Here is a 21,031-nt window from a genome sequence, read left to right as displayed (position 1 = left end):
CGTTACAACAGATTCCTAACTTGTTGGAAATATCGAACATTTGCTGAAGATCTAGCAACAGATGATTCCTCACCTATTGCTATAGCTTCAACCTATTGGAAAAATCAAACAGTTGCTATTAGAATTTATTGGAACAGATGAGAAAGCCTATTGCAACAAATCAAACAGTCTTTGAAGTTGTTGCAACAGCTTACTCATATGTTGCAACGACTTCCCCATCTGTTGCAACAACTTCCTATCTTATTCCAACATTTTCAAGCTATTGATCACTAAATATCATTGAATCCCTTTGTTGATCACTATATATGGTTGAATACAATAGTTCATATCAAATCACTCTAATGACCACTCAATTTAGGAAGACCACACTTAGTTGATCATCATCATGATGAAATTATTATATAATCGATTAAGGATGTCATTAGATATATATATTGTTCACTATCTATCATTGAATCCCTTTGTTGATCACTAAATATGGCAGAATAAAGTATTTTACATCGAATCTAATGATCACTCGATTTACAAAGACTACTTAGTTGATCATCTGTCGTGATGAAATTACTATATAATCTATTAAGGATGTTATTACACACACACACACACACACACATATTTCACATCAAATCACTCTAATGATCACTCGATTTGGTGTAACGACCCGTTTGGTCATTTAGCCATTTAGCCATTTTACCTTTTTTACCCCTGTTGACCCTTCTCCCTTGTTGTTGGCGTATTTTGATTTGTGGGGATGGTTGGAAGGGTCCTCGACATGATCGGATGAGTCTTGGTTGATTTTGAGGAAATTAGAAGTTTTTAAGTTGAATAAGTGAAAAATCATTGACCAATTGTTGACTTTTAGGTAAACGTGCCCGTAATTAAATTTTTGATAGTTCCATTAGGTCTGGAATATGAATTATGACTTAGTTCAGTTGTTGGTTCGGTTTACGAGAGGTTCGGGTGTGATTTAGGTGGTTGGTTAAGCAACTAACTTTTGAGATAATTTGGAGTTGACCACGTTCAAGATTGTGTCAAGACGGTCCCGTTTGGATGTTTTGTCAAGTAGGCTTGTATGATGATTTTGTACTTGTCCATAAATTTTGGTTAGATTTCGATAAGTTTTGTTGATTTTGTGCTTATATGCATAAACTAATCTTAGTCGGCCTATGATGCTTACTAGTATATGTGTTGTACTGATACTACTCTTGTTGTACTCTTTCTTGAGTGCAGAGTTGTTACTGATTCCAGTTCCCGTCCTTGAGGGTGATTCGAGGCTACTTGACAGAGATTTCAGGGTAAGCTTTTCGCTAGATCTGCAACCCGGAGACTTTTTCTTTGTATATAACTCTCTATTCTTTATTCTTGAGAAAATATTTGTATTCTTGAGATTTGCACTTCCTATCAGACTTTGTATCTATGTAATAGTGGCTTTACTACCGGTCTAAATAAGATTTTAGGGTTATTATTACTTCTGCACTTGTTATTTATATAAGTTGAATATGTTAGCTAGATCATTGTTTACTTTCACGTAATTCTTGTAAATGACTTAAATAAGTTGGGAATGGTTTGCCTACCTGGGGGGGGGGGGGGGGGCAGTAGGTGCCATCACGATTCACGAATTTGGGTCGTGACAAGTTGGTATCAGAGCACTAGGTTACCCAGTCTATAAGTACAAGAGCATTTCTAGTAGAGTCTTGCGGATTGGTAGGATAATTTTCGTACTTATTTGCGAGGGGCTATAGGATATTTCAGAAACTTCCATTTCTTCCATTCCTTTCATGCTACTTCATTTGAATTGGTATATGAATATCTTTGCCTTATTGTCTCACGAATGGTGAAAACTCATCCTTAAGTTCTTATGCGAACAGTTTTGTTATGACATGTTGTGGTATGGTACGAGATGTGTCATCCTGATTCGGACGCATGACTAAGTTCAATTTCTAGCTATGGCTTGACGATTCAGTTGTGGGATCGTGATTAAGACTCGTATATCGTGGGGGTTATCTTGACATATGGGAGAGATGTTACAAAGGGTCACATGATCTTCATGTTTTCAACGTTGGGTTGCTCGAAAGTCGCAGAAGTGTGTTTATGGCTTGGCAAGAATGATTTATTCGAGATATGATTGGTTTGGAAAAAGTTTCAACTTTCTCAAGGTATTATAATGATGTGCGTGGCACGGGTGTACCAATGACAGGTCAACGATTCAGCAGTGGCAGTGTATTAGATGTCGATATGCGAGGACTAGTGTATATTTGGTAAGGGCCATTGAATTTGGCAAAAGGATAGTGACCTTGTGCAACGAGAAGGAAAGTTTAGAATAAGGACAAGAAGGATGACTTTTGTGGAAAATTTGTAGCCAAGTAAGATTTCTTAGGGTTTATTGGTAAGAGTACTTTTTGTGTTATAGGATGGAGGCCTAAGGAAGAGGGTTTAGATAGATCACTCTCCCCTATTAGGGAGGGGACACTTGGTATCTGACGTGCTCATCAGGATAAGGTTGCAATTGGTACGAGAGTGGATTTTGTGTTTGGTCGTGAAAAGTTAAATTGGACTTCGACATGACTATACGGTAGTGGTTTATGGGTTTTTTCACGAAGGTGGTTATCGATTTTAGATCAGAAAGCATTATTACTTGTGAGAAGTAGGGACTTAAGATATTGGGCAGCTGTGGTCCTGGTCCTTCAGTAAAGGGTATGTTCATCGGGTCTTTGTGTTTAGAGGAATGGTAAGGCAATCGTGGAATCAAGAGCTAGTTGATTTGAGAGTTATGTTGCGATCATACATGGTAGAATAGACAAAAGGGTTCAGTGTTGAGTTGGTATGATTGGTTATGCCGTGGGCCAATAGGAGCCAGTGGTTGACTAATAGAATGACTCTAGTGTTGGACAAGTGCAAAGTTTTAGTACTCAAGGAGCTATCGGGTGTTTCGTCTAATATTAGATTAGGGTTGAGAACTTTGTAACCGTTGTGTAAGTTTCAACTAGCTCCTGCTATTACTGGTGTTGCTACTCGGTTGAGTTAATCTAATGAAAGGGATAATCACGTGAATGGTTATAGGTGTTACGGTTCGACAATTGGGGCGTAAATCAATGATGAGATTTGGCAAATCGATTCTTGAAGAACATGATGACGTTTGAATTAATAGTCAAGTTGTGGATGTGAACATTTTAGAAAAATCGAGTTCTTAGAGTTAGTGAGTTAAAACTCTGTGGTGTAGAGTGTGTGGCATGTAGAGTATGCAAGATGATATCATACTACTGAGTGAGTTCGAGTAATGGTCAGATGATGGCGGTGTATGTGAACTGATAGAAATTGAGGAATTGAAGAGTCAAGAAAAGGAATAGTTGATTGAGAATCGATAAGAATGAGGTACATCTTCGGGATTACTTGGGTTAGTACGGATTGTGGTGTTGTTTTCTTGCATATTTCAGATGGTATGTGATTGTTGAGTACGCTTAAAGAAGGAAATCTACAGAAATGACTAAGTGATACGACAGAGTTCCACAAGGTTCGTGATCAGCTGCTAGTGAGAAGTAATTTCAGGTAACCGATATGTTAAGGCTTATGGAAGTGGCATGTATGGTACACAATTAGAAAATTTAGTAACACTCTTCGGTGGATGAGTTATTATGGTTTAAGGGAAAGGAAGTGTGAAAATCCCTATTATGTGAAGGCTAGAGTTATATTTTTGAGATGAGATCGTATTTGTGGTTGTGTATTATCTTGCAAGTAATATTGACTGGATAGCTTGGGTGAGCACTTTTGGATATTAAGGACTTGGGAGTAGTTGCGTGAGGTTTAGAGCGGTAGTTGTAAGATTTGATACTTTCGGAATTGTTATGGGCATATCGAGGTTTTACAACGAGAGATTCGATGGTCAAGGGGATATTATATGAGGCTACAAGTTTTTATGTCGAAAAGTTCAGGGTTGTATCAGATTTGCGCAACGGGTAAAGGTTGAGAAACATAAAGATTACAATCATAAGGTATTGTTCTTCAGTATTAAGTTGACAACTTGAATAGGACTCAGCTTTTAAAGTCAAGGGTGACAGACATGATTGATTATGCGTGAGAAAAAGATTTGAATTGGCTGCCACAGATATGTGATAGGAATGTGATTGATTTTGGAAAAGTTGGTGTCAATTCGAGTTACTATCGGGGTATTCAGGGGTTGTGCATTTATTCTGGCTCAGGATTGTTCTATTAGAGCTTGATGGATTATGTTTATAATCCCAAAAGGACTTGTGGGTTTCCTAGAAAATCACCCTCAGGGATTCGATGAGTTTTAGTTCAGATTTGAGGTATGATAGGTTTATCGAGCTTTATCAGTGTTTAAGAGTGGACTTGATGATATTTTACTGAGATCAGCTACTTGAACAGATGTAATGGTTTACATCGGTACTTGGTAATGATTTAAGGAGGTACTATGGTTGTGAGAGGTCTTTAGAGTGATTAGATGATTTCCTACGGACTTGGCTCGGTGAGGTATTCAGTGGTATGCTTCTTGTATTGTGATTTGAAGGTTTAAGAAGACTTGGAACTAGCGAAGTCGGATGTGAGTAAGATTAGTTTGATGGAATTGCTTAGAGTTGCTCTAATAAAGAAAGAATTCTTTTCTTGCAAGAGTAAGTCATGGTTTCGGGCTTGTGTTTATGTGTTTCTAAGAAATCGTGGTGCGAAGAACGGCTTTAGAAGGGTGAAAGAAAGGTTAGCAGAACAAGAATATTTTTTACCGGTTCAAAATGGGCTATGATTGTGTCTATATCTAAAGGTTTGTATTGTTTTGAGGAATGTTTGTGAGACCTATCGATCGCGTTCAGAGGTATGGCTATATCGAATCAGAGAATCCAGCAAAAGCAGTTCTTATATGAGTATCATCGGCGAAAGGAATTTTGAGTGTGGAAAATATGGAAGTTTAGGTCTTTGAGCTAAGTTAAAGGAAGTTTTGATTGATACGATGAACAAGCGGTGATGTCGGTGTATTTTTATCCTATGAAGGCTCTTTGTGGTTATAATGAAGAGTCCTAAGTTACTCGTTGGTTTTCGTAGTTCCCTTATCGTTCGAGGACGAACTATTGTTTAATTGGTATATGATGTAACCACCCGCTTGGTCGTTTAGGCATTTTACCCTTTTACCTTTGTTAACCCTTTCCCCCGCGTCATTGGAATGGTTTTGACTTGCGGGGATGGGTGGAACGGTCCCCGACGTGATCAGATGAGTCTTGGTTGATTTTAAGGAATTTAGAAGTCTTTAAGTTGAATAAGTGAAAAATGGTTACCAATTGTTGACTTTTGGTTAAATGTGCCCATAATCGAATTTCCGACAGTTCTATTAGTTCCGGAATGTGATTTATGACTTAGTTGAGTCATTAGTTAAGTTCCTGAGAGGTTCAGGTGTGATTTAGGTGGTTGGTTGAGAAGTAAACTTTTGAGATGATTTGAACTTGACCACGGTCAAGATCTAGTCAAGACGGTCTCGTTTGGATGTTTTAAGAGTTCAAGATGGGTTTGTATGATGATTTTGGACTTGTCCAGAAATTTTGGTTAGATTTCGATGAGTTTTGGATGATTTTGGATTGTATGGTGTTTGTTTCGGTTTGGATGTTGATTTGAGCAAAAAGGGTACCATATTGAGCAAAGGACTTTCATTTTGTGTTTTGATTGAACTGTTAGATTCGTATCGTTATTTTGGAACTATACAACAAGAATCGTCGTGTTTGTCGTAGTATGAGTGAGATATGGTCATTTTACTTCAAATTGTTGTTGCTGGTTTTACGGCAAACTTTGTTTTTTTACCCGGAAAAAAAGGAATTTTGGGTTGACTGGTCAATGGGAAAATTGCTCTTCGCGAAGGCAATGAGTAAAATAATCACCTGGACAGTGTTTTAAATGGACAGATCGAACATTTTAGTATTTTGAGCATATCTTGAGTTATAGAGCTCTGTTTGAGGTGATTTTCACGGCATTGTTCTCGTCTCAACGAGAGGGTAAATATCTAACCTTTATTTTGGTGTTTCTCCATGATTATTTTTGTTGCTTATCATTTTTATCCGTGTTTGGTTAGGGAAGATTGGGGTTTTAAACCCAAAAGTTGAAAAGTGGTAAAACATGGATTTAAGGATCAAAATGAAGGCTTTTTGAATGGATTTTCTAGATTTAGACTAACTAAACTATGGGTAAACTAATTTTGAAATAAATTTCTAGTTTTGCCCTTGCAGGCTTGGGGTTACCTTTTTGGGTTCGTTTTGGGGTTTCGAATTAAAGTATGGCAATATGGGTATCCTTAGATTCGTATTCTAACGTAGAATTCATATTTGATAGACGTTAATCGTTCTGAGGTCTCTTCCAAGAAAATTCAAGGCTGTTGGATTAGATGGTGTTCGACAACGAGGTACGTTAAAAACTTGCTTTTCGGTTAAACTTCAGTTAGCGAAGCATATGTAGAAGTCAGTTATTGACGGAGAAAACATGTGAAGCCTTCGGGTATGAAGTTGGGATGGATACTATTAGGTTGGTATTGTTGACTGATTTGTGGGCTTGTTGCCTCTTTGTGATTTATTGACTTGTGGCCATGTGTGTGATATTGAACTTGCACTTAGTTGTCATATTGTGATTATGATACGGTTGTCTCTCACTTATCTTGCATTATCATGGATAGAGGAAAGGGCTCTACTTGATATTGATATTGTGATATGTGTGGCACGGCTGGATTGATACGATTCACTTGATATTGTTATTTTGCATTGCATTCATCCTCATTTTCCTGGTACATTGATATTACCTATGTTTGGTGCTGATAATAATAAGTGAGAAGAAAACATCTGTGATTCTTTAGACTTACTTGATATAGTAGCCATATGTGGGCTGTGTGCAGAATGGCTAGTGGTGTGGAGGTGAAATCCAATTATGGTGGTTCCATAAAGTATTATGTGGGCTTGTCGCCATATTTTCTATCTTTGTGACTTGTATTTGCATTCATCTCTCTCTTGATATCTCGCTTATCATCGAAAAGGGAAGGATAATGAAAATGGCTTGAAATTGTGAAGTATACTTTATGAGAAGTAAGGATAAGATCCTTGATATGAATTACTATTAATGTTGATATCATGCGTAGCATACGATGCTTATTTCATATGATGATTTGTTATGAGCGTGATTGAAAATCGATGATAAGTGAGAGAGTGTAACTCCGAGGATCTTTCTTCAGAGCATCAAAGAGAGATGAGTGCCCGATGACCGAGGTTTTTGCCTGGATGGTGAGAGTGTCCGATGCTCGAGGTCTTTGCCGGGATCGTGAAAGTGGTACATAGACTTCGCAGGTCCCCCATGGGTCATGGCTATTGAGACATAGAGGTATTTCATCTGTTGCATGTGTGTACGATATGAGACAGTTGGCCAGTGCATTGCATTGCATCGCACGTGTATTCATATTACATCCATTCACATCTCTGATTATGGTTGTTGTGTTTATTGTATTGCATGGTGCGTTTCAGCATTGATTCCTTGGTTGATTATTGACTTGAGTTGCCGTGTGCCTGATTAATACATACTTGCGGATTGATGGACTCAAGGATTAGAGACTTTCTCCTAGGCTATGACTTGAGGTTACGGAGATCTATTGTGGCTCCTATTACCGTGAGATGACTTGTATTTGCTTTGTAATCATATTTGATTGTTTACTTGCCTATTTGTTGATTTCTTTCTTTTATATATGTTAGCTAATTATTGTCGGCCTATGATGCCTACCAGTACGAGTGTTGTACTGATACTACTTTTAGTACACCCTTTTCGGGGTGTATAGTAGTTCCAGGTACATAAGCGAGATTCAGTTAGCCTTCAAGTATCTCACGGAGTTCATCTAGACTTTTCTATTAAATTCTCATTCTAAACAGAAGTTGTATTTAAGTTGTGGTTGTAACTTTTATTCAAGTTGTATTTTTAGAAGCACTTATACTATTCAGACCAAATTCCTCGGGTGGTTGTTGTATTTTCCGCATTTCTATTTATCTATGATTTTGGGCTTCTATTGCCCTTATTTTTTATTTAAGTTGATGGATGAACCTTTAAGGGACGGGTTTGCCTACCAGGTGGGAAAAGGGTAAGTGCCCGCAAGATTAGTAATTTAGGTCGTGACAGTTCTAGAGCTAATGAAAGCAAATACGCACCTTGAATGGATGACTCGGGGAGGATTGCGTAGTTGACGGAGATCCCTTATTGCTAGAAGTTTTTGCCTTCTGATTTTGTGAGAGTTTGTGTTAGGAGTAGAGTTAGGTAGAAATGGGGTAGGATAGAGTTTTATGGAGTGGAGAGGGAGTTGAGAGGGTGTAACGTTGGGGGAGAGGGAGAAAATTTGGGGTGGTGGGAGTATTTGATTTAGGGTACGCAAGGTGAGAGAATCAACCTCTACTGTTTTTCGAGTTACCGACTTCCGCTTCAGCAGAAATACCTCGCTCCCGTGCATCCACCTGGGCGGATAACAATATCGCCACCATAAGTCTTGCTCTTTTCGTAATAAGCCGCTTCAGCAGTTGGTTTCTCGCACTAGCAGGTGTGCTCCTGTGGATAGGTTTTCCGCGGGAGCGAAACCTTTTGGTACTCATTCCCTTGAGAGGTAATTATTTCGCCCTAATGTAATTCAAGTCCATTGCTGAATTGAGATGCGGCTACGGGATGCCTATTAGACCATTGAAATCCATTTTTGTGTGTTCGACCAATTCAACGAAGGACCCCCCCCCCCTTACCAAACCATTAGAATGACAAAGTTGGAAAATTCAATATTACCGACCAGTGTCCGATAAAGATAGTAAACTTTGAGGGACTCGAGACGTGCGATCAGAGATACTCAGCCGATTTACGATCAGTAAAGACTCACCACCCTTATATTCCACCCCTTCCGGAATCTAAATGACTTGCCATACTTCCTAGAGTGACTAATGACATAAACCGTGGTTACGATCTATTGAACAAAAATTTCTCCAATCTTTCATTCCAAGGGTATGCTGTCCATATATGTTCATAAGTGGATGACTCAGATTACTTGCGACGAGAGTTAATTCTTAAACAGAGGCTAGTGTTGCTAAGTTTGAGCACGAGATGTAAGGTTGTTCCTAGATATCTCATACTACGTGTTTGTATCGGCTCTGCATGTCTCCTTTTCATTTTCGCTCCATTCGAGGACGAACGGTTGTTTAATTGGTATCTAATGTAATGACCCGTTTAGTCGTTACCAACTTTCCTCAATCTTAGCCCAAAACAATCCTTGTTCGGGCTTGCACCGATAGTTATACGCGTGGGATTTTCAGTTAAGGTTGACCTTTAGTCGAGTTGATTTATATCAATCTAGGATGTCTCGGTTCAGTTCCTTCGCCCCAGCGATAGGTGGGCCACTCCTGCGAATTCGCCCCGACGCTATCTCTTTCGCCTCAATGGAAAGAGGCTAAGTTAAGTGAGTCCGCCTCCGCGGATGATTCTTCTGCTGGATCGTGACCACTCTAGCGGGAATCGCTGGGCAGATCTAGCATTTAATTTCCCATTTCGGGATTGGACTACATTTTCCACCCAACATTTATTCCTGAGTGGTTTGGGGAGCATTTTCGGAGATTTCTTTATGGCCTTGGAAAGGGTGAGTCCTAAACCTTAATAGTTTATCTCTCTTTAGTCTCTTGTTTTACTTATTAAGGATTTCATCTTTGGGGTTTAATAATTTGGGAGGTTTCTTGACTTGTAAAACCCTAGATGGGGAAAAATGGCGTCTTAAATTAAAATCATAGATCATTTGGAAGGATTTCATAGCTTCTAGTTTAGGCTAGTTATTCCAACACAAAGCTCCTACTTTCTACAATGGTTTTGCAAATGGGCAAGTTCTTGGGTTTTCTTGAAATTGGGGGTTTCAAAGATAAAAGAAATTGATGGCTTGTTTGGGTTTAGATGACCACGGAAATTAGGTTATTAATCAATGGAGACTTAGAAAACTAGTTTAAGAAGAAGTTTCGATTTTACCCTCATGGGCCCGGGGTCATATCTTAGTATTATAGAATCCTTCTTTGGTTGTACCAATCATATATTCTTAACTCTTACTTACTCAAATTACTTGCATTTCCTAAACCCCTTCCGTCTCGGCATTCCTCTCCAGAAATGGCAAGTGAAATTCAAATGGACGTTCGCTGCACCTGCTCAGCCTCGAGGTAGGTTACGGCTTACTTGAGTTAGATTCCGATTAGGATTTCATATGTGAATAGTAGATATTGATGGATAAAGCATGCTTAGGTCTTCAGACATGGTGTTGAGATTTGATATGATTACATTTGAGATTGATATGTATGGCTTGCATTCATACTTATTTTCACCGATACATTGATTTGAATTGTGATTAGTGCGATAATGATAAGTGAGAAGGGAACATTCGATATTATGGAATGATTGATATAGTGCCATACCTTATGTGCGAAATGGCTAGTGATGTTGCCCACCTACCTATGTTTTTGGTGTTGTGAAGATCTCTCGGTAGTGTAGCAGTGAAACATGGACTTGGTTCCCAAGTTAGTGACTATCGACGTGGAGGATATCCATCCGTAACATGTGTGTACTTTCGGTGATTTGGGATTCCATTCTTAGGTTGGTATGTGAATTGTTACATTCGTGGGCTTATTGCCTCGCTCCTTGGTAGTGATACTGATATGATTGTCTCGGTTACGTTGACAGTTCTTGAAAAGAAAAGACATGTAGTAATGGTTAGATATTGACTTAGAATGTGCGAGAATATGTAAGACTATTCCATTTGATGAGTTGAGATAGGTTACGTGTGCTTCATACGTATTTAAGAAAACTTCACGATGAGGATTGAGGTTATATCTGTGATTTGAGACATTGCTAAGTTTATAAGTGATGAGGGACATCGTGATTATGTCCATGGACAGATTTGATTGCCTAGCCATCTCTGGGCTATTTGTTTATATGTTTTCTATCATTGATGTATGATACTTACCTCGTGTGTTGTCTTGTACTACTCTTGCTACGTCCTATTTGGGGTGTAGAGTTATTACGAGTTATGTTCGAGATTTCATTAACCAGAAGATCTCTCGGTTCCCGATCTTATGCTAAATTTTCATTCTAGAACGTGGAGGTTTTATTTCGTTTGTATTGTAATTCTATTTCGGTAAATCTTAGAAGCTCTTGTCGGGTTTAGACTCGGTTTTGAGAAACGGTTATTGATAAGTAACTCTTATTATATTATTCTTCAAAAATGATGTTTGAAAAATATCTAGTATGCATTCTTCTTAATTTGGTATATTTTGAGTTATTGTTTTTGGGAAGGTTTCGCCTACCAGGCTGGATTGAGTAGGTGCCCGCACGATCCGCGAGTTGGGTCGTGACAATCACAATTACCATAAGCCACATCAAGTCTTGCATAAGTCGCAACAATTATGGAAATAGAATCAACATCGAGTTTCAATCACTATAATCAGTCTATCACATCCCCCCAACTCCAATCAAACATTCAAATACACCACATGTCAACAATGCGTTAAATAACGACGACAAGCCCACATAATAAGAAATCATACAAGGTTATATCTATCCCGTTTGAGACCATCGTATGAAGAGACACAACATGTTTTGATGAGTTACCGTTACGTACGATTCTTAATCAAAGTCTAACTAAAGTAATCATAATCAACCTCAATTGCTAAGCGGTGCCACGAACTGTCAACTTCGTTTTTAAAGCGCCTCTAATCGATTGTCAACAATGACCATAGAATATTCAATTATTCGAGGAAAAGAATCGGGTGTGAAAGTTACCCAAATCCCGAAAAATACCTGTGAGCCTCGAGGAAAAAACGGAATTTGGGGTGTAAGTTGTTACTCATAGTCTAAATAGTCATATTTCGAGATTTCATTAGCTTCGAAGATATCTCGTCCTTCAATTTCACTAATTACACTCTGAAAATCCCCAAGTTGAAAGAGAACTAATTTCATGATTTGATTCTAGAACGAGAGGAAGATTCAAGTCTTGAATCTATTAATCCCTATAGATAGTAAGTTGTAAATCTAACAATACTCGATTAGATTGAAAGAGACTTAAGATCAATAACATGGGTATCATCGGTTATCGCTCAATAAAGTGGATACTAATTAAACAAGGTTATACTAAGATAAAGTAGAAGACTTACCCGAAGTAATTGTTTGAAAAATATCTAGAAATGCCCACATACTTTCTTTAATTTGGTTTTTTTGAGTTATTGAAGTTGGGAATGAAATAAAGTAATTCGCGATCTCCCGGCTGGATTGAGTAGGCCGCACGTGATCCCGCCTCGGCGGATACTCGTCCGGCCAAGGCGGTGGTCGATCATGGTCGACTTTACCAGTCTAAGTCCCGGCTTGGGCCAACCCGCTTGCATAACTCCACGGAAGCGGGACGTAGAAAATCGAGAAAAATTTGGTTTCGAAGTCAACCAAAATCGGTCATCGATCCCCGGATACAAACCAAACGCAGACTCAAGTAAAAACACGCTACGAACTCATCCGCGACCCCGGAATTCCCAATGGAGATCACATTGACTCGGTTAACCCCCAAACAGCCAAAATCAAGTTTCCAACCAAGAGTACAAAATGCCCCCGAAAGCCTATAGCGAAGAAACAACGTGTATAAACGACCCTCCGGACCTCAAGGAATCGACGAAATTTCGAAAAAGGTCCGTTTACCCAAAATTCAACTGTTGGTCAAACGTTTTCACTTAAGGGTTCTAATTCTTTCAATTTTCAGTATAATCGCCCGATAACCTCGGAAACCGGGTCGATAGGGGTAAAATGGTCACAACGCGTATAACGATTGAACGGGTCATTACAATTAGTGTAATATAATGTTAAGAAACAGAAAATGATTTTGGAAACATATAGTCATAAATTATAGTATTAAAAAATTGATAAATATTCAATTATGTTAAAAAAACATAAATGTTGGGTGTTTTTTTTGTAAATAAACTAAATTTTATTACCAAAGGTGGAGAAATACCACTCCAGGACAACCCCGGTCACGCGCGTCAAGTCATGGGATCAAAAAAAAGTTAAAATCTAAGGATAGAAATTAACATTACTCGTAGCCTAAATAGTCTTCATCATTCCTTTGAAATTAAATCACGAAAACATTCTCAAATAATTCTTTGTTAGTCCTTGATTTCACTAATTGACATATTACCTCATCGTAGTAATGAGATGTTTTGAAAAGAACCGAGGGAAAGTACGTAACAACGAAGAAAAGGGTGAATTACGATCGTAAGTCGTAATCGGGAAAGAATATTTTGAAACACGGGAACATGGCCATTATTAGTGTAATAAGTGATAAATATCATGTATGGAGAATTCGGAATATTTAGATTGAGCAAATTGAAGAAAATAAGTTCGACAAAAATTTGAGAAAACAATTTTAGTTAACTTTGGAGCATATCTCATAGTATATGTGGATTTTAAGGTGGTTCAAAGTCTAAAATGAAGGTCGAGTCATAAACCCGTCTTCATTTTAGGACATCGGAGTAGAGAATTATAGACGTTACAAGGCGAGCGTCGACGCGGATACTAATTCCCGCGGCACCGCTAAGCAAGGGCTAATTACTACGATAAAGTAGAAGACTTAAGGGTTAAAAATCTCATTTTTTTTCATCCAAAACTTCCAAAAATTTCCAAGAAAATTCAGCAACAAAGGAAACGGAAAATGTATATAACGATTGAGGATTTTGAGTGAGATTTTAATGAAGTACCAATCGAGTAAATGATTCACGAATATAATTTCATTTGGAATTAGAGGAGCATAAAGAAAATGTTGAAGAAGATTTTTGGCGATCTCGGCTTGGAAGCAAGGGTATGTGAAGCTTACCATGATCTTGTGTCTTGCCGGCGGATAAGGTGTGACATGATTTGTGCCTCGGGGTAACTCTTCGTTAAATGTATGTTGTCGGCTGCTTTTGATGTTGGTATCCGGACCAAGTCTTTGATATGATTGAGCCAACTGTTTCGTATAGCGATTATATGTTTCTTAACATTCGTGTCCTTAATGCGAAGTCGAGATGATCCTTACGTCTTTACAGAAAATCTAGGTTGCAAAATATTTTCAAAATTTTGTTAAAGAGTTTTGTTTTCAAAGACCCAATAATTTCTAAACGACAAATCCGTACGAGACCCTGGGATACAAACCAAATGATTTCTGTGACTCGACTTAAAAACACGCTACGAACTCGTCCGGGTCCCGACTTTTCTATGTCGGTTTAAGACCTATTTTTTACTCGGTTAACCCCCAAACGAGTTGAAATCAAGTTTCCAACCAAAAATCGGTTGAGTACGTGATGATGTGCGATAAGCCTCGAGAGCCTGGCGTTCTGTGTTAAACACCCGCGATCCAGACAGGTATATGATGAACCTATGACCTCGCGGTTATCGATGACGGTTTCGAAAAAAGTCCGTTTATCCAAATCTTTGTGATATGGCTTATCATATGTTTTGGTGTGTTATGTTCTAAGTTTTGACTTTTTATCTTTTCGGTATAATCATGTTCTCGATAACCTCTATGGACCGCATTTGGTATGTGATGATGTATGAAAATGTTCACAACGCGTATAACGATTGAACGGGTCATCCCACATTGGTCTAGGAAAATATAATGTTATGTTATTTCATGTAAATTATGATTTTGTATGAACATGATTTGTGTCGGATATACTTTGGTATTTAGTTTTAAAAAAAAATTAATAATATATTTGTATAGTATAATGTTAAAAAAACATAAATGTTGGTAACATATTTGTTTTTGGTAAATAAACTAAATTTTATTACCAAAGTGGAGAAATACAAAGCAGTTTACTCAAGCCCGGACAACCCCAGTCCTGTAGCATCAAGTCACCAGATCAAAAAAGCAACAACACAAGTTAAAATCTAAGGATAGAAATTAAGAGTACTTGTTTTTCTGAAAAAATTTTCATTGCTAGTCTTTGTCGGTATCCTTATGTGGATTAAATGCACTTTTCGAAAACATTTCAAATAATTCTTATTTTAATTTTTTTTGTTTATGATTGTAAGACACTAATAAGAGGTTTTCAATTAGTGTTTGTTTCTCTAGTTAGAGAATCAACGATTCGAGCTTCTCACGCTTTAGGTAGGGTGGTTGTTTCTATGACTACTTTGATCGAATGGGAGTCTCTCCCACCATCTTTTTGGTAGCTGGTTAAGGTTATGTAAGTATTAGTAATACAAGGATTAGTTATGAGAGACTCTGTATTATTTTATGCAGGGTTTAGTTATTCATGTATTAGTTATTCCACCTTCTATCTTGCATAAAATAATACACAGATCCCCTATAACTTATACATGTACTCCCTTCGTCCCAATTTATGAGGCACCATTTGACTTGGCACGGAGTTTAAGAAAGAAAGGAAGACTTTTGAAATTTTGTGGTCCAAAATAAGCCTTAGATATTTTTGTGTTGTAAATCATCTCATAAAGTTAAATTATTTCTAAACATAGAAAGATGACATTCTTTTTTGGGACAGACTAAAAAGGAAAGTATGTCATATAAATTGGAACAAAGGAAGTATTAGTTATGCGGGTTTTTAATTGCAAACCTAGCACACCTTCTAACCAGCTACCAAATCTCATATTATTCATGCAGGATTTAATACCTGCATAACTCACCTCAAAACTAGCTACCAAATGAGGGCGGGTTAGGCAATTTGACCTATTTTGAAATGGTTTGCAATAATTCAGCCTTAGAGATCAAATTCACCAGCCCAGACTTTGATCATGATGAGTTTATTTTTAATTGTATATGTCCCTACATATAATGCTTTATCTCTTTTTTCAATGGAATTGAACTTCACTAGGAAATTACTATCATTGTGATAGAATTTTTTTGGTATAGCAATTAATATAGCTACAATCGGCAGCCATAATTCTTTTCACATCTCCAATTCTAGTGTTTTCTCCCACAACTTACATTTTTCAGAGCCATTCTCCACTTCAAGGTCTCCTTCGCCACCTCTTCATTATCAAGTTCCACAATACGTTCACCATTTTTCACAGTAGGAGCTACAACAACAACAACATACTCGATGTAATTCCTGAGAGTGAAGTCGAATTTTTCACAATAGGCTTACCGCACAGTGCATGCGCTCTTCTCTGATACTTCATGTTTAGCAGTCCTATCAAATCCTAATCCTGTAGTCATGTTATGTGTTTGACTTGTGAGATTCGAGAGCAATTGAGATTCTTGAGTCCAACGATTTGCTCTTTCAAGATCATGCTCCATTCTATGCAGTTTCGAGCTAATCTCTTTGAATTTTTCCCTTTCAAGGCGCAGCTCCATCTTTACCCTTTTCAAATCAGACTCAATTCCATGTTGCTCATCATCCAAGTTTCGTTTCCCTGATTTAAGTGTCAGCTTCATAACCTCGGATTGAAGAGCCAAGACTTATGAACCAAGTTGAGCAACCTGTTCTCTCAAAAGACAGATCTCCTTTTAAGCTTTGTTTTTATTAGCTTCACTTCTCATTAGTTGATCCTTTAAGCTCCCAATTTCACAAAGTGACTCAACCGTTTTTGTGCTCATCTTTTGGTATTCGTCCATTTGATCATTTATCAAGGACTTCGTGTTTTTCTTTGAGAACACTTCTAGCTTTTCTTTGAACTCATACGTTCTTGCTTTGATGTCGTCCTCAGTGTCTGATCCTAAATGAACATCAGCCATAAGGGCAGTGTGATAGGCTTTATCTTCAGAGTCTTCATTAGAACCCCAGGCTGCTATCATAGCCTTTGTGGTTTTCTTGCTCTTGTTTGTCTCCTCTTTCTCTGTTTCTACTCTCCTTCTTTTCCACTCTATTTCCCATTGTGGACAATCCTTAATCATATGATCAGTCTTTTCGCACTTGAAGCATCCACTAGCATGTGCCCTATCAAAACTCCTTCCCTTCTCAGAGGTACTATTTTTGCCCGATTATTTTCCCTTTTTAGGAATTTCCTGAAATTTCTTGTAATCAGCCATGTCATCTTCATCTTCTCTATTCGTGGATTTGAGCGCTAAAGACCTTCCTGAGCTTGCTTCTTCAGCTTTCGCATTCTCCATGTCCATCTCATAGGTCTTTAGATTTCTAACTAGTTCGTCTAGAGACATCTCCTCTATATCTTTTGCTTCCCTAATAGCAGTGACTTTCATCTTGAATGCTTTTGGTAGGGTTTGCAAGATTTTGTCTAATGAATCTTCAGTGGATATGACCTTTCCAAGTGAGGTTAACTCATTCAACATGGAGGTATATCTAGTGAACATATCAGCAATTGTCTCTCCTGGCTTCATCCTGAAATTTTCATAATTGGTGGAGAGCATAGCCTTTCTAAATTTCCTTACTTGGCTGGTTCCTTCATGAGCAGTCCTCAAGGCATCCCAAATCTATTTGGCTATTGTACATCCTGAGATTCTGTTGTATTCATCAGGTCCAAGACCACAGGTTAGAGCGTTCTTGGCCTTTGCATTCTTTTCGAGAATCTTGTAGTCGCTTTCAACATATTCAGCCTTTTCTTTCTTTACCTCTGTTCTATCTTCTGCCTTCTTTGTGGGCTATTTAGGTCCCTCGATGACCCTGTGTCATAACTCATAATCCTCAGCTTGCAAGTGATCCTCTACGCAAGTCTTCCACTATTGATAGTATTGTCAATTGAATAGCGGTGGCCTTCCAGTTGATAGACCCTCAGAGTGTCCTGTAGGTGGTGCAGCATTCATCATGATCTTCTCTTAAGGTGTTAGCCTCTTCAAAGAGAACCTACTCTAATACCACTTGTTGGGTTGCACGACCTACTTCTAATCCTATGCCATATCCAATTTTCGCCTATCATATGGAACACGTTACTCTATCTGTTCTATGCTAGCGTCTTGCAGAATATAAATTGCAGGTAAGTAAAGAACACAATGATTTTTATGTGGAAAACACCCGACTCACAAAGGCGATAAAAATCACGACCTACACCTCTATATGATTTACCCCAAACTCCACTACAACGGTGAGCCTCTGCAAATTCAAGTTACAAACTCTTGCAGTCAAGGAACTAACCTCTAATTCCTATCTCACTAATCAACTTCTGGCTGGCAAGCAACCTTCAAGTTGACCTCCAACTTGAAGTTGAATTTACAATGTTTTTGTACCTAATTGATTGCTTCTAATAAAGCGGATAAAGTACAACTCGATAGCCCTACCTAATACTCCCTTCGTCACAAAAAAATTGTCTTAGTTTAACTTGGCACAAAGTTTAAGAAATAAAGGAAGACTTTTGAAATATGTTGTCCAAAACAAGCCTTACATATTTGTGTGGCTGTAAATCATCTCATAAAGTTAAATTGTTTTTAAATATAGAAAGGTGCCAATATTTTTGGGACAGACTAAAAAGGAAAGAAAGACAATTTTTTTGGGACGGAGGGAGTACAAAATTCTAGACTTAAGAACTAGAAAATATCATACAGTAGAACAGCTCCTTCAGTCTTTCTTCTTGTACTAGGGACGCATGCCTAGATTCTGAATATTCTTGATGTCTTCTTTGATCGCTCAATATTCTGAATTCTCTCTTTGTGGGTGCGCAAACCTTCTTCTTGGTAAGACTTGGATATTTATAACATTGAGTGCACAGTAGGTCGGCAAACACAAAACCCTCTTCGAGTAGGCCCATGAGATGTAATAGGGTTTGTGTTGTATTTGGATTCTTGCCTTGTTGAGTCTGCTTCTTGTCCGTGTAGAAGTCTTACTAATCCCAACAAATATGACAAAAAAATCTGCATACTTGACCGCCTTTACCATAAAACTGCAAATTCTAGTTGCTATAGGACTTGCGCTGGAACATTTCACGAACTTGTTTCATCCACCTGGTTTCTCTGCCTCTGAATCTCTGCATTGTCTGAGATGGAACATGTTCACGAACCTGTTTCATCATCCCTTCTCGCTCATTCCCACGACTCTATCTTGAGCCTGCTTTTGTGATGGATGATGGAAGATGTTGACTGACCTGTTTCATTGATCATGTGTTGCTCTATGTCTATCTTCTTCTTCTTCAATCAGATTTATTCATTGCTTGAATAAATCATGTCTTCAGTCTTATCTAACTCTGTGACTCTGATTATGTTCTTGCTCTATGTCAACGTGTTTGCAGACCTGGTTCATGTGCTTTGTCTGCAACTCTCTTTGTTCGAACAAATTCTTCTGAGTCTTGTCTTAGTCACCTTTACCTTTCCTCCTCATGATCTCTGTTCTCTGATTCATTCATGCCTTGCAGCCTGATGACTCATTTGTGATAGAATGTGTTTACATGCTTGTTCTATTCTTCAATGAACTGCTCTGGGACTGAGTCATCTTCATCTTTTTTGCTCTGCATCTGCCTTTTTGATAAATCATGTATGTGACTGGTTCATTCTCTCTCTGATCTACTCATTACACTTGTCTTTGCATTGACACACATGCTTGCAACATAAAGACATGTGTATACTGACTTTGGTAGCTTCTTTGGAATGGAACATGTCTATTGACCTGTTCTATCCATCCTGTGTTGCTTGCTTTTTCAAGCCTTTTACATTGTCTGAGACCTCTGCTTCATCTCAACTAACTGTCTAGCTTTGTTCAATTACCTTGTTAATTCTTACATGTATCTAGACCTGGTTTTTTTTCATTGTAGGTTCACTTTGTCAATCATCAAAACTTCACACATGACTTTATAACAACACTTCTCTCCATAGGTCAATTTTTTTAGTTCACACCCACACGTCAATTGTTTGTTCGGCATGTATTGTTTAAAAATTCCTCTTTCATCTTTTAAACATAAATTCATCAACTTCGACACTTAAAGGTGGAAATAAAAGAAGAACCGAGGACACTACCAAGTTTCGCTTCAAACAGAACAGAAATGGCACACATGAGTTGAGTAATAGTACATTCAACTAAACCATCACGTGCCACTATACCTGAAAAAGAAAGGGGCGACTTAAAACAATTTAAAAGAATATTAGAAATTAGATTGAACAATCTTCTCAGTTTAGGATAACTCAAATCCCCTCTCGAGGTTTTCTTTTTTTCTATTTTAATAATCAAAAATCCCCAAGGATCAACGGTGCACAGTTCCAAGTAGAGAATGGATCCACCCCTCTACCATTCTCCAAGCCACTTAAACACCAAGCTTTTGTTTGTAGCAAAATGCAAAATTTGTACTTCTACCACTCAAACAAAATAGCTCATATTTGAAGCACCTTCACAATAGGTAATATTAATGATCTGTTTTTTTTTATAAACCAAAAAAGAAAACCAAGCACATGGTTATAGTAAGTTCTCCGATCCATATTGTTTGGTATAGACGTATAGTTTGGCTCGCACGATATTTAAGAAAGAAATAAAAATCTATAAAACTTATGATTTTAGTAATAATATTTATGTGACTATAAAAACTTCTCATTAAATAAAATTTGAAATTTATAGGAGTATTAATTATTTCTACATTCTAATTATAGAAAATGTGTCATTCTTTTGGAATAAAATAATAAAGAAACAATGTCAATCAAATTGGAAAGGAGGGAATAGCTTGGGTGACAAGAACAAAAAGATTGCAACAGACTGACCCAAGAAATCATTTTGTTGCACGGATTGTCCTTCAGAGGCGTTGGTCTTTAATTTTTACCCTTTGCTTAAAAAAGTGGCCAAAAATACCTTGAGGTTCTGGGTTTGAATCCCAAAAAACTCGTCTACCTTATAAGACATAATCTACCGCAAGGCAAGACTTCGCGAGAATTTTTTTCTACCTTTTGCCTTAAGGCAAAAAAAAAAAAAAAAAAAAAAAATTAACTTCTGCTAGAACTCTATAAAATTAACTTTTGCGAATAGGCCTAATTTTGCACAAACTTAAACGGATTTTTTTTTTTTTTTTCAAATTTCTCTTTTGCCTTAAGACCACCCAATAAGGACAATAAAAAATAATATAAGCCCAAGAGCTCGATCACCTATTGCATAAAAGGGAAAAGTTTACG

The sequence above is a fragment of the Lycium ferocissimum genome, chromosome 9, assembly GCF_029784015.1.
Source record: "Lycium ferocissimum isolate CSIRO_LF1 chromosome 9, AGI_CSIRO_Lferr_CH_V1, whole genome shotgun sequence".
Classification (NCBI taxonomy): Eukaryota; Viridiplantae; Streptophyta; class Magnoliopsida; order Solanales; family Solanaceae; genus Lycium; species Lycium ferocissimum.
The sequence above is the reverse complement of the archived record's forward strand: the minus strand, read 5'-3'. Positions refer to the sequence as shown.